The following is a 13,514-nucleotide window of genomic DNA, read 5'->3' on the forward strand; positions in this document are numbered from 1 at the left end:
TTGGCATATATGGAAAATATTTAACATTTATTAAACACACAGTAAATGACAGCAAGCATATAACCTCAAATTTTGAGGAAAGTTAGAGAAGAGGAGTGATTTTCGGAAGTCATAAGGAAAGGAAAGAGGATAGGGAAGGAGAAGGCATAAGGAATAGGAGAAAGAGGGAGGAAATGCGGAACGGGGAGCAGGAAGGGAGTAAGCAAAGTGAGGAAAGGGTGAACACAATGACAGTATTAGGCTTCTGGAATATAGCTGGTTTAATGAGGAAAAACGAAGAATTCTGGAAAGAGATAGAAAACTGGGATATAATAGCTATGTTAGAAACATGGGCAAAGCAAAAAAAATGGTGTAAAGTTAAAAGAATGTTATCGGATAAATATGTGTGGAAATGCCAGTCAGCGACGAAAGAAAGAAAGAAGGGAAGAGCAAAAGGAGGGATAATAACAGGCGTTAAGAAAGAACTAGCTGCAGATGGAATAGAGGAGAGAGAGGAGGAAGGAATTGTGGAAAGAATAGCAAAAACAAAGGAAGGTATGTGGAGAATTATAGCGGTATATGTGAGCAATGATATTGAAAAGAAGATAAAGAAGATAAAGGAATATACAAATGATGGTGGTTTAGGGGAGCAAATAATAATAGGAGGCGATTTTAATGCAAGAACAGGAGAAGGAGGATTAACAGAGATAATGGGAGAAAGAAGAAAATCGAAAGATAAAGAAATTAATTCAGAGGGAAGGAAGCTATTGGTGTTTGTAGAGGAAGAAGGATTAGGAATAATGAACGGAACAAAGGGAGACAAAGACGGAGAGTTCACTTTTATAGGAGGGAGAGGTGAATCGGTAATAGATTATATAATCGGAAACCAGGAAATTTGGGAGAAAACTGAGGAAATAAGGATTGGAGATGCTATTGATTCTGATCACCAGCCCGTAATATTGAAGGTAAAAGGAACTGGTGAGAGAAGAGAAGGGGAGAAAAGAGTAAAGAGAATAATGAATTGGTCAAAGAAAGGAACGGCAAATTATACAAGGAGAGAATGAAAAAGGCAAGAATAGAGAGTGCGAACATAGAAGAAATATTGGAGGGAATAAAGGACGCAGTAAAACAGGCTGCTGTTTGGAAAGAAATAAGAGAAGACCAGAGCTCGAAGAAAAAAAGCAGATGGTGGGATAGTGAATGTGTAAGACTAAGGAAAGAAGCACGAGAGAAACAAGTTAAATAGAGAAAGGCAGAAGTAGATAAAAAGGGGTACAGTCTAAAGAAAAAAGAATATGAGGAGAAAATAAAAGAGAAGAAAGAGATAGAAAGGGAGAGAGTTATAAAAGAGGCGAGAGAAGCAACTAGCGAGAAGGAAGTATGGAGATTTATAAACAGAGAAAGGAAGGGTAGAAAAGAGGTTTGCGAATAAATAACGGAGGAGCACTGGAATAAACACTTCATGGAGCTATTGGAAGGAGTAACTGTGAAACCGCGTAAAAAAGACAGGAAGGGAGAGGAAAGAATGGGTAGCAAAGAGGAGCAGGAAGGAATAAGAAGAGAGGAAGTGGAAGAAGTAATTAAAGAAATGAAAGAAAAAAAGCAGCAGGTACGGATGGATTGCCAAATGAGGTATGGATATATGGAAAAGAGAGATTGAAGGAAAAAATATGGGAGGTATGTGATACAGCGTGGAGGACAGGAGAAATAGCAGAAGACTGGAAAGAAGGTATAATAGTACCAATAGTAAAGAAAGGAGAAGGAAAAGAAGCACAAGATTACAGAGGGGTGACATTAATGAACACAAGCTACAAAATATACGCGGCAATTTTGGCGAAAAGATTGAAGAAGGAGGCGGAAGAAAGAAGAATATTACCAGAAACACAGGCAGGGTTCAGGAAAGGAAGGGGTACAATGGAGAATATATACGCACTGAATTATGTAATTGGAAGGGCTGTTAGCAAAAAAAGAGGGAAGCTAGTGGCAGCATTTATTGATCTGAAAGCAGCATTCGACTCCGTGAACAGAGAAAAAATTTGGGAGGTACTGAAAAGAGAAGGGATTAGTGAACAGCTGAGAACTAGGAGATCTGTACGAAGAGACAAGAAGCGTGGTAAGAGTGAAAGGAGAAAAGGGATCATGCTTCTGGACGGTCAAAGGAATCAGACAGGGATGCCCGCTGAGTGCTATGCTCTTCATACTATTGCTGGCAGACTTAGAGGAAACAATGAGGAGGGGGCAAGATGGAGGCGTGGTAGTAGGGAGAATAAAATTTTGGACGTTAGCATACGCAGACGATATAGTAGCTATAGCAGAGGATGAAGAGGAGATGAAGAGGATGATGAAAAGACTGGAGAAATATTTCGACAGAAATAAGCTGAGAGTGAATGTAGGGAAAACAAAGGTAATGAGATTCAGGAAGGGAGGAGGTAAAATGAAGAAAATGGAATGGAAATGGAAGGGAGAAAAAATAGAGGAGGTAAAGGAATTCTGCTATCTAGGCTACACATTCCAAAAGAACGGAGGACAGGAGGCGCATATAAACGAAAGAGTAAGGAAAGCTACCATAGCAATGAGACAGGTTTGGGGAATAGGAAAAAGGTTATTTGGAGGAAACTGGATAAGAAGAATTAAGTTATACGATTCGCTGGTAGCAAGCATAGCTTTGTATGGAGCAGAAGTGTGGGGATGGAAAAAGAGAGAGAAAATAGAAAGAATGTACAAAAGGTATATAAGGTGGACATTGGGCCTAGACTGGAGCACACCCGGATACATGATAAGGGAGGAAACCAAGAGGGACAGAATGAGAGTAAGTGCTGGTAAAAGGGAATGAATATAGATGAAATACGAGGAAAAACTGGAAAGGGGAGAGGGAAATGAGATTGCAAGAGAATGCTGGAAAGAAATAAAAAGGAATGTCAGGAAGGAAAAGGCAAATTGGGAAGAAGAGAGAAGGAGCTTCTATGAAAAAAGAGGATACGCAACTGAAGAGATAAAAAAAAAAGAGGAAATAGCTGGAGCAGTATAGAGGAGATAACAAGAAGAGACAAAGACATTCAGAGTCAAGAGAGAGATGAAAGAGTAAGAGAGTCTAGATATAACAGGTGGTACAGGGAGATAGCAGAAATCAGAAGGCTAGAATACCTAGAGAAAAAAGGGAAAGAGAAGTCCATGATTAGGATAGCGAGATTTAGGCTATATAGGTAATGAGATGAGAGGTAAAAGATATTGGGAACCAATAGAAAAAAGAAGCTGTAGAATATGTGGTGCAGAACCAGAGACATGGGAGCATGTGTTAGAGCGATGCACAAGAGGAGAGGAGGAGGAGAAGCCAGAAGGAATTGGCGAAAAAGATCATAAGGATACTGAATAGTAAAGGAGAGGGAGAGAAATGGATGGCAGAGCTGGAGAGAAGAAGAAGGCAGGCTAATACAACGGCAAGTTAGTCAGAAAGATTAGAGAATAATACAGATGATGTTGAGGATGATAAGCGGAAGGCATTGGATGCAAAGAGAAAGGAAGAGAGCGGATTGAGGGTGAAAATGGACGAGGACAAGTCGGTGGAAGCGAGGGTAAGAGAAAGAGAGGAGAAAGAAAGGAGAAAAGAGAGGAGAGGAGAGGAAAGCGGGAGGCCAAAGAGGACCGTGGAGGAAGAAGGAGCGAAAAGGATGAAGGAGAATCTCCTTATGGATACGGACGAGGACGAAGCAGATAGGAAGAAAAAAGAATAGGAGAAACTTAGGATGAAAAGGAGAGATGAAGGGAGATAAAGAGAGAAGCATTAAGGGAGAGGAAGGGGAGAAGAAGGTAAGATTGTAAGAATGTAAGAATAATCTTTAATGCAGTTATTTGCAGAGTGAACGTAGAATAAGAAAGAAGGAAGGCATCGAACAAGAGGAGGGAGAGAGCCGGAAAGAAAAGAGAAGAGCAGCGACAGAAAGGAGGAACTCAGAGGGGTGCGGAATTAAAGGAAGCTGAAAGAGATGACCAAAAGGGTGCCGGATGGAAGATGAAGGGAAGGGAAATGACCAGGTCGGGGAAAGAAGAAATAAGAAAAATTATATTATGAATGTATAATGTATATGATTTTATTTGTACAGCAGAATTTGTAAAGGTTTTCTAACCCCGAAAGGGGAGTGAAATAAAGATTAATTGAAATTGAAATTGATTTCCCGAAATTAAAAAAACTATTCATTAAATTTAATACGGCTTTACGAAGCAATGCATCAGTTGAAAGGATGTTTAGTATCGGTAATTCTGTCTGTCAACCTTCAAGAGGTAGCCTACATGATAATATAATGGAGTATCAACTTTTACTAAAAATAAATCAAAAATATAGATAAAATTTAACGAGTTTATATTTTATTATTTTATAATCCAAATAACCCTATATAATCCTTGTAGTTTAATACGTTATTGAGATAATCCTAGATCTAAATAGTAGTGTAGTTTCATACATAATACATTTTATTTAAGAATTTTAAGTTTAAAATTATCATGTTAAAATTAAACTTTTTATTCTGTAATCTTGTTTTAACATTTAAAAAAAGTAACTGAAAAAGTAACTAATCGTTACTTTTTAAGTAACTGTAACGGTAACGAGTTACTTTTGAGAATCAGTAACTAGTAACGGTAACTAGTTACTTTTTTGACTCGGTAACGAGTAACTGTAACTAGTTATTTTTAAAAAGTAACTTTCCCAACCTTGACGGCAGGTAACCTGCCGAAACTCCGTTGGTCACATGGGTACCATAAGCAGCGTTTACAATGTTGATAGCGAGTTCGCACAATTATACAGGTTCCGAGATATTTGATTTGGCAGATTTACCCCGTTAGCGGTCTAGCCTCGGTCTCCCCTACTTCATATATAATTTTTTAGAACTTTTAACTTAAATATTTTAGAATTTTGTAGAATTTCTATATAATTTTAAAACTTATTAGAAAAATTTTCATGTTTTGTTATTTGAAAAACTTTGTAGAAGCATTGAGAAAATAAACCTTTTGTTTTACAACTTTTTATATAAATTCTGAAAGATTTTAAGATTTCTAGATCTCTTCTTTTCATAAAAGAAATTTGTTTTTAGCACGCATTTGTAGAAAACAATAGTTCTCAGACAACTGATGATCAACCCATGAACTGGGATCCTGTTGATGGATATATTGATAGTAGAGAAAATTCAGATTGTTCTTCAAACAATGAAGAGGAGTTCGACCGACAGTGCCTTCAACAAAGCAAAGAAGGATTGTGTTATTCTACAACGCAAGAAAGAGATCATGAAGACAGCGAGAAAGAAAGTATTGGAAGTAAAAATGCACACAGATATAATTATAATAATTATAGTGACATAGATTCAGAAGATAATAATGGTAACACTTTCGATAATGATAATGGCAGTGTGTTGGAAGACTTTATAGACATTTGTACAGATGAAAGTATGATTGAAGAAGATAATTTTGAATATATTAATTTTGACAGGAAAGTATTGTGTGAGGGATGTGATATTACAAAGGAAGAGAGTGAATTATTAATTATGAGTTATGCTATGCGCTATGGACTTTCAGATTGTGCTCTTCAATCTCTCATAGATTTGATAGATTGTCACCTCTCAAAACAAGAACATAAGTCATTATATTTGCTCATGAAAAAATTTCCTAAGCCACCTAATGTAATAACACATTTTTTTGCTCTGGTTGCAAGAATATAATTAATTTTGTAGGCATAAGTGAAGTAATTTGTAGTTGTGGATTGAAGTGTATAATAGGTGATCTAAAACGGCAGCAATGTTTTTTCATTCAAATTCCATTACGAGATCAGTTAGTTCGATTGTTTCAAGATGATCGTCTACATTCTATGTTTCAAGAAGGATTTACAAGTAGCCAAAGTGAAGTTCATAGTGGCAGAGTATATAAAAAATTAGTACAAGATGATGTTATTTCAGTAAAAGATGTCACATTACAGTGGAACACTGATGGAGTACAAGTTTTTAAGTCATCTAAAGTATGTTTATGGCCCATTCAGGTAGCTGTAAATAACTTTACTTTTAAGATACGTAAAGAAAATATTTTGCTCTGCGGGTTATGGTATGGCTCATCTAAGCCTGAAATGAATACATTTTTGAAACCATTTGTTGAGGAACTAACTGCACTACATAATGAAGGATTAGAGTATGTCATTCCAGGCTCTGAAGTTAAAGTTAAAATAAAAGTTCACACCCTCTTAGCCTCAGTTGATTCTCAAGCAAGACCATTGCTCCAGAATCTAAAAACATTTCGAGGTAAGCAAGGATGTTCTTTCTGTCTAAATAAGGGAGAGGAGTGTGAAGTTGGTCGTGGAAAAGCAAGGGTTTATCGTGGTGATATACAGCATTTACGAACTCACGAACAGCATGTGCAGGATGCCAGAACTGTCATGCAAACAGGGAAGATTACAAATGGGTTAAAAGGTGCATCTGTCCTTCTTTTGCTTCCTTTATTTAATATAATAACATCTTTTGTGCCTGATTACATGCATTGTGTCTTACTTGGTGTTGTGAAAACTATGGTAGAGTGGTGGACAAATGGAATAAACAAGAAGGAACCTTTCTATATTGGATCAAACAAAATAAAGGAAATTGATGCTATACTTTGTTCTATAAAGCCACCAAGTGAAATTACTAGAACCCCTCGATCTATTACAGAGTATAAAATATGGAAGGCTTCTGAATGGAAAAATTTTCTGTTGTATTACTCTTTGCCCTGTTTGCAATGTGTAGAAATGCCAAAAAAGTATGTTGATCATTGGTTTCTCCTTGTTTGTAGTATGCACATTTTTCTGCTTGAGAAAATTTCACCAGAGAATTTCTCTATTGCAAAAAGATGCATGAAACAATTTGTTTTAAGCATGGAAGATGTATACAATGCACCTCAGCTTATGAAATTTAACATTCACTTACTTCTCCACATTCCTAAAAGTGTGAAAGATTTTGGAAGTTTATGGGCCGTATCTTGCTTTCCATATGAACATTACAATGGCATATTAGCCAAGATGTTTCGAAGTTCTCAAGCAGTACCTCAGCAAATTTGTAAATGTTATTTAAGACTTCAATCTCTCAAAGAAAAGGGTGCGACGTTTTCTCATCAAATAATAATGCATCATGTGCAAAATCTTTGTACGAAACATTCACTTTTGGCAAGCTTACATCTGGTTACTGCACAGCATATGGTAACCACATAAGGTTATTTCCCTACTGGCAAACCTGACCATATAACATTAACATTAACTCAAAAAGTTGCTGTGGAAAATTTATTAAGGGAACAGGTACATCAGCAAGCTAACTTGTATCATAGATTTATTTATAAAAACATTTTGTTTCATGTAGAAGGATATAAACGCATGAGAAGGCGTCTTAATAATATTGTCCGTTTGCAAAATAAAACAGTGGTCTCCATATCACATGCGCTTATAGTTAGGACTCTTGGATCCAACAATATGAAATGCATTTTATTAGGTACACGTCTTTATTTAACAAAAGAGACTATTTGTCAAAATTTCTTAGTTAATGTCTCCTCTGATATTTTTTGCAATATTATGGAAATGACTCCGGAATGTGTGGCTATTTATCTCGAAATGATACAATGTAAATGTATTATAATGTCATACAATAGGAAACTGTGCGTATATCCTTTAGTAAATTCCTTAGAGAGAGACTAAAGCATATATATTTAGTTATTCACTTTAGTTTGTAATACATATATATATCAAAGTATTTCATGATAATAAAAGAAATAAATTTTATGTTTACGTAAAAAATTTGTAAAACCTTGTTTATCCTCTAGCCTTTGACCATAGTTGCAAAACATATAGTTGATCAATGGATCAGCTTGATTATAATAATTACATTTAATTACATTTAATCTACTTATTTTATATATTAGGTCCCTTTACTTCAGATATATAAAACATATGCATTTATTATTTTATAATAGTACTAAAATACTCTACAGGTAGGTTGTGAAATTTTTAAGGTTTAATTAGGACAATGAATTACATATATGAATTCAGTACTTCAGGCGTTTGCCGCCCCAGTAGTTGAATCTCATCTATACCAGTACTTAAGTACTAGACCAAGTAATGAATTACTAGGAAAACTACTTACTCATTTCTATCAGTATTCACGTCTAAGCTCAACTACTAGATTCTCCAATACTTCAGTACTTTTTTACTATATAAGCAAATACTGAAGTACTTGTATCAGTACTTCGGATCCCGGAAGAACTACTAATACTACTAGATATTATTCATTTGCCAGTAGTTGAACTACTGAAGTACAGAAATAAAATACTGATCGCCAATAAAAAATTACTAGACTCAGTAATAAATTACTGAGCAATCCAGTAATACTTTTCTGTAAGGGTATTCAACGTACTGGACATGAAGCTTATGTTTTTTCAGAATAAACCTTTATATTATCTTAAAGTATGTACTTTTACCTACCGCGTGCAATACCTAACCTTATGAATATCTCAAACGTGTCGGCCATGAGGCTGTTTGGAGTAAAAAAATGCCCTCGGGGCACGTTGTCACGAATTTTAATGTCATAGGTGCAATTGGGATATGGTGCGCTCCTACAAACGGAAAACTGCGAGAGCCGCAGTAGTCGATCTAGAAGTAATTCGTCTTGCTGTTAACGATCAATAAGTTGCGCATTCGAGTGGAATTCTTGTATTTAGATTAAGACGAAAACTTCGTGCTTTTTGTACTTTTTTGAAATAAAATAAATGTTTCTGTGAAGGATTTTACTTTTTTACATTGCAGCGCACTATAATATATTGATATTTACGTTGAATACAGTTTGGATAACATTTTGCATGCAATTACATTTGATGTGACAACGTGCCCCGGTCACGGGGCACGTTGTCACAAGCGACCTGTCGTTATTTATTGTTATGTAACAACTGTAGAGTAACAATCACACAAAATTCGATACTGTCCAATTGAAGCTGAGGGTTCACTCTTAATTTTGGCATATCACAGTACTCTCAAATATTGAATGTAAAAAATACAAAAAATATAGAAAAAAATGTGTGACAACGTGCCCCGGTTTACCCTAGAATCCCTAGAAATCCATACATATCAAAAAGTTATGACAAGTAAAAATTTACCTTGCAATAAGGCTCCAATTACATATCTGCCTTTAACTAAAGTATATATGCTTATTTCGGCATAATTTTTTGATGGAAGTTATATGTTTTGAAAACGAAAGTTTTCATACCCACCGTCACTATTTTGCAGAACGTTAATACAGAAAACTCGCACTGTCACATTGGACCCCGTGGCTCAAGGGAGCCCACTCTCCCCTACTTACGCAGTACTATCCAAGTAGAACAAAAAGTCAAGATGATATCAAAATAACGTCATATTGATAGTTTAGTGTGTTAATTTAGTATTTTATTAATTTAGTATTTCCAAGATACGTTACGAAAAAGTAGTAGGGTAGACCGGGGCACGTTGTCACACATTTTTTTCAATATTTTTTGTATTTTTTACATTCAATATTTGAGAGTACTGTGATATGCCAAAATTTCGAGTGAACCCTCAGCTTCAATTAGACAGTATCGAATTTTGTGTGATTGTTACTCTACAGTTGTTACATAACAATAAATAACGACAGGTCGCTTGTGACAACGTGCCCCGTGACCCGGGCACGTTGTCACATCAAATGTAATTACATGCAAAATGTTATCCAAACTGTATTCAACGTAAATATCAATATATTATAGTGCGCTGCAATGTAAAAAAGTAAAATTCTTCACAGAAACATTTATTTTATTTCAAAAAAGTACAAAAAGCACGAAGTTTTCGTCTTAATCTAAATACAAGAATTCCACTCGAATGCGCAACTTATTGATCGTTAACAGCAAGACGAATTACTTCTAGATCGACTACTGCGGCTCTCGCAGTTTTCCGTTTGTAGGAGCGCACCATATCCCAATTGCACCTATGACATTAAAATTCGTGACAACGTGCCCCGAGGGCATTTTTTTACTCCAAACAGCCTCATGGCCGACACGTTTGAGATATTCATAAGGTTAGGTATTGCACGCGGTAGGTAAAAGTACATACTTTAAGATAATATAAAGGTTTATTCTGAAAAAACATAAGCTTCATGTCCAGTACGTTGAATATTAGACAATAAAATTTTACTTACGGTCGCAAAAAACTTTCAAGTTGATTTTACGTCAACACGGCTGGAGCAATCTCAACACTGTAAACACACCAAAGATGGGCATACACTAACACGTTTTGGGAATGACGGGTGCTGCCCTCTGGTTATTAGTTTTTTAAATAAAGCCGATGTGACAACGTGCCCCGTGTGACAACATGCCCCGGTCTACCCTACTAGCAATCAGTACTGAGTGATCGTAGTATTGACAGTATTAGTATGTTAATACTCATGAATATTGCAGAATGGTCAGTACTGTGCCTATTAGTTTCTTACAGTACTGGCAGTACTATCATGATAGTACTCCGAATATTAATCTGATAAAGTACTGACCACTTCAATACTTTGAACTACTAATGAGTATTATTGCTTGTAGTACTGCCAGTACTGTAAGCACTGACAGACACAGTACTGACCATTCTGCAGTATTCATGAGTATTAACATACTAATACTCTCAATACTACGAGTACGGATCACTCAGTACTGAGTTCTTAAATAAATAAAAAATAGCGCCAAGTGTTCGCGCCCGTCAAAATAGTTATTGCACGAAACAATGCTGTTTTATTTTTGCTAAAAGTACCCAGATAGCCAGGCGTTGTTTAGGAATATAAAAGGAAATATATAAAAAGGAAATGGTTGTTTGGCACAAGTTTCCTTTCAGTTGCCATGTTGCTGTCACCGAACAATATTAATTTCGTTTAGGGCAACTTAAAGGCATTATGCAGACAACCCCTTACGAAAAAGTAGTACTAGCAATCAGTGCTCTGCGCCTTCAAAAATCGACTGCTCTGCGCCTTTCAAATTCGGCTGCTTTGCGCTTTTAAAAATCGGCTGCTCTGCGCCCATAAAAGTCATCTGTGCTCCTGGATTTACCCCCCATTTACTGTCGACAAAGACGTAGTTCTACGTCAAAAAACAGGAAACGTGGGTAGTGTGGAAGTCCACCATTTTAATATCCCAATTTTTTATATAAATAAAATTGATTAAAAATTACAGATACAAAACGTAAAAGGGATTGACTTGGGCGATGACTGGTAAAGGGATTTACAAAAAGAAAAAGGAATGAGATACGCCCCGCTTCGCGCGGGCTCAAAAGCTAGTTTTGTTTATAAAAGACATCACGCTTCAAAATGATAAGCGTGTAAAACATCTTGTCCGTAGTAGACATCACGCTTAAAGAGTATAAGCGTGTAATAAATAATGTCCGTAATGAACATCACGCTTAAAAATTAAAAGCGTAAGAAATCTTTCCGTAATAGACATCTCGATCGCTTGTGGAACATAAATGCATGTGTAATGTACACACACACACGCACGCACACACACACACGCACACACACGCACACACACACACACAAACACACACACACACACACACACACTCAGGGAAATGTAAAAAATTATTTTTACATTTCCCTCCTGGCGGAAGAGACCACCACCTTCTCGCGGTTTCCGTTGAGCAACAATATGTACGTTATACATTTCATGGAAAATAAATTCAAAGACAGAAAGAAGAACAGTATAAACTATAATTTTTTTTAGTACTTAATAATATCATTGCGCTGAAATTAATTCTTTAAATAGAGATTGTTGAATAAACAGATTCTTTTTAAATAAAAAAACGTACATATTGGCCAAGAGTGGATTTTTATACTTTAATTCAAATTTTAATTTTGTATTAACATGTAAAACAATGTATAGTATATAATAATTTTTTATTGAATAATTTTTTTGATTTATTAATATGTAGGAAAATACATCGATAATTAGTGTCGCGGGGCTATATTATGTCACGCGTCGTCTGGTCGCCTCGCCAACTCGGCATTCACGAGATCCGAAATCGCATAGCCAATACCCATAGCTCGAGAGAGAAGAAGAAGACAGCAGATCTGTCTATCTTCTTCTACCGCTCGACGCTCGAAGCTGGCTGCTGAACCGTAAAGTTGGCATCTCTGCCCATCCCCACCACTGGCTGGCAGTGGCTGGCAAAAACCGCGAGTCTGGCATCCTTGCTTCTCTCGAGTCTCGCGTCCGTCGGGTAGCGAGTGGATCCTGTGGATCGCAGCTTCGTTCTGATATTGCTTTCTTATACGCGTTATTCTTTCGTCTCAAGTAAAGTGCTCGTTGCTTGTGATTAGCGTCGCTCGAAGGATCGCACGAGCATCGTATTCCGACGGTTAGATGTACGACGCGTGGCACGGATTCGCTAACCGTAAATTCGTTAGTGTTGTGGAAAATAATTTGTGCTTCGCGGAGATTCACGCGATCGAAATCTGTAGCCGGATCAATCGATGAAGCGTATTTGGCCTTCTGCGATTTACGCGAGTTTCCTCGTCATTTTAGTCTCGCGTCCGTCGGGTAGTGAATCGCAGCTTCGTTCTGATATTGCCTTCTTATACGCGTTATTCTTTCGTCTCAAGTAAAGTGCTCGTTGCTTGTGATTAACGTCGCTTGCGATTAGTGTCGCTCGAAGGATCGCACGAACATCGTATTTACAGTGCGATGCCGATGCAGTAAGTATTATTATACATTACAATTTGCATTAAGAAAATTAACCTTTTAACCTCAACGTAACCTCTTTACTGCGACAGTACTTTCGTGAGCTGGAATAATTTATCTATTAAACTATTATCTTGCATAGCATAATTGCCTTGCATTACATAATTGTTTCTATAATGTTTTCTTCGTGTTTCTCTGTATTTTTATTTTTTTCTATGAGCTTTGTCGTAGCTGATGTTCGGTCGCTACAACACTAGCGGCGAGTGCCCTGGTAAAAATTACCGTTAGAAACGGATAGAACGTGCATTCTATCCTTTTCTGACTGTTTTACTATGCGTTTCTTTCCCTGCAATTACGGATAGAAGCAGATGAAAAGTGTTGCAGATTCTATAAAACTGTGTACGCAAATACGGTGAGGAAGGCTAACTGCATCTAACTGATTCCTAACGGAACGGAACTTCTATCTGAACCTATGCGCAGACGAATTATGAATCCTATCCGTTTTTATACGTAGCCAATTTTGAATGTCTATCCGCATCTGATTGCAAAACCAGGCAGGATATCTATCTGCATTTGCATGCAATTATGATTTGCCCGCTCTATCCGTTTCTAACTGCAAATGCATTTTATTCATTTCTTATTACTGCAAATACATGTACATTGTGGGAGGTTTGTAGTTATCAGGTAGATTCTACCTTTAAACGCCAGGAGAAGGGATTCCTTTAGTTACGACACTGTAATTTTTCTGGTTGTCGCCTGACAGAACGCCTGCTTATATATTATGGCTGGTTGTATTTTAAATGTGAGAAACGCTTTCCATCATGCGCCGCCTA

This window comes from Temnothorax nylanderi, unplaced genomic scaffold (assembly GCF_030848795.1).
Source record: "Temnothorax nylanderi isolate EJ_2023f unplaced genomic scaffold, tnyl_v1.0 TNYL_tig0449_pilon, whole genome shotgun sequence".
NCBI lineage: Eukaryota > Metazoa > Arthropoda > Insecta > Hymenoptera > Formicidae > Temnothorax > Temnothorax nylanderi.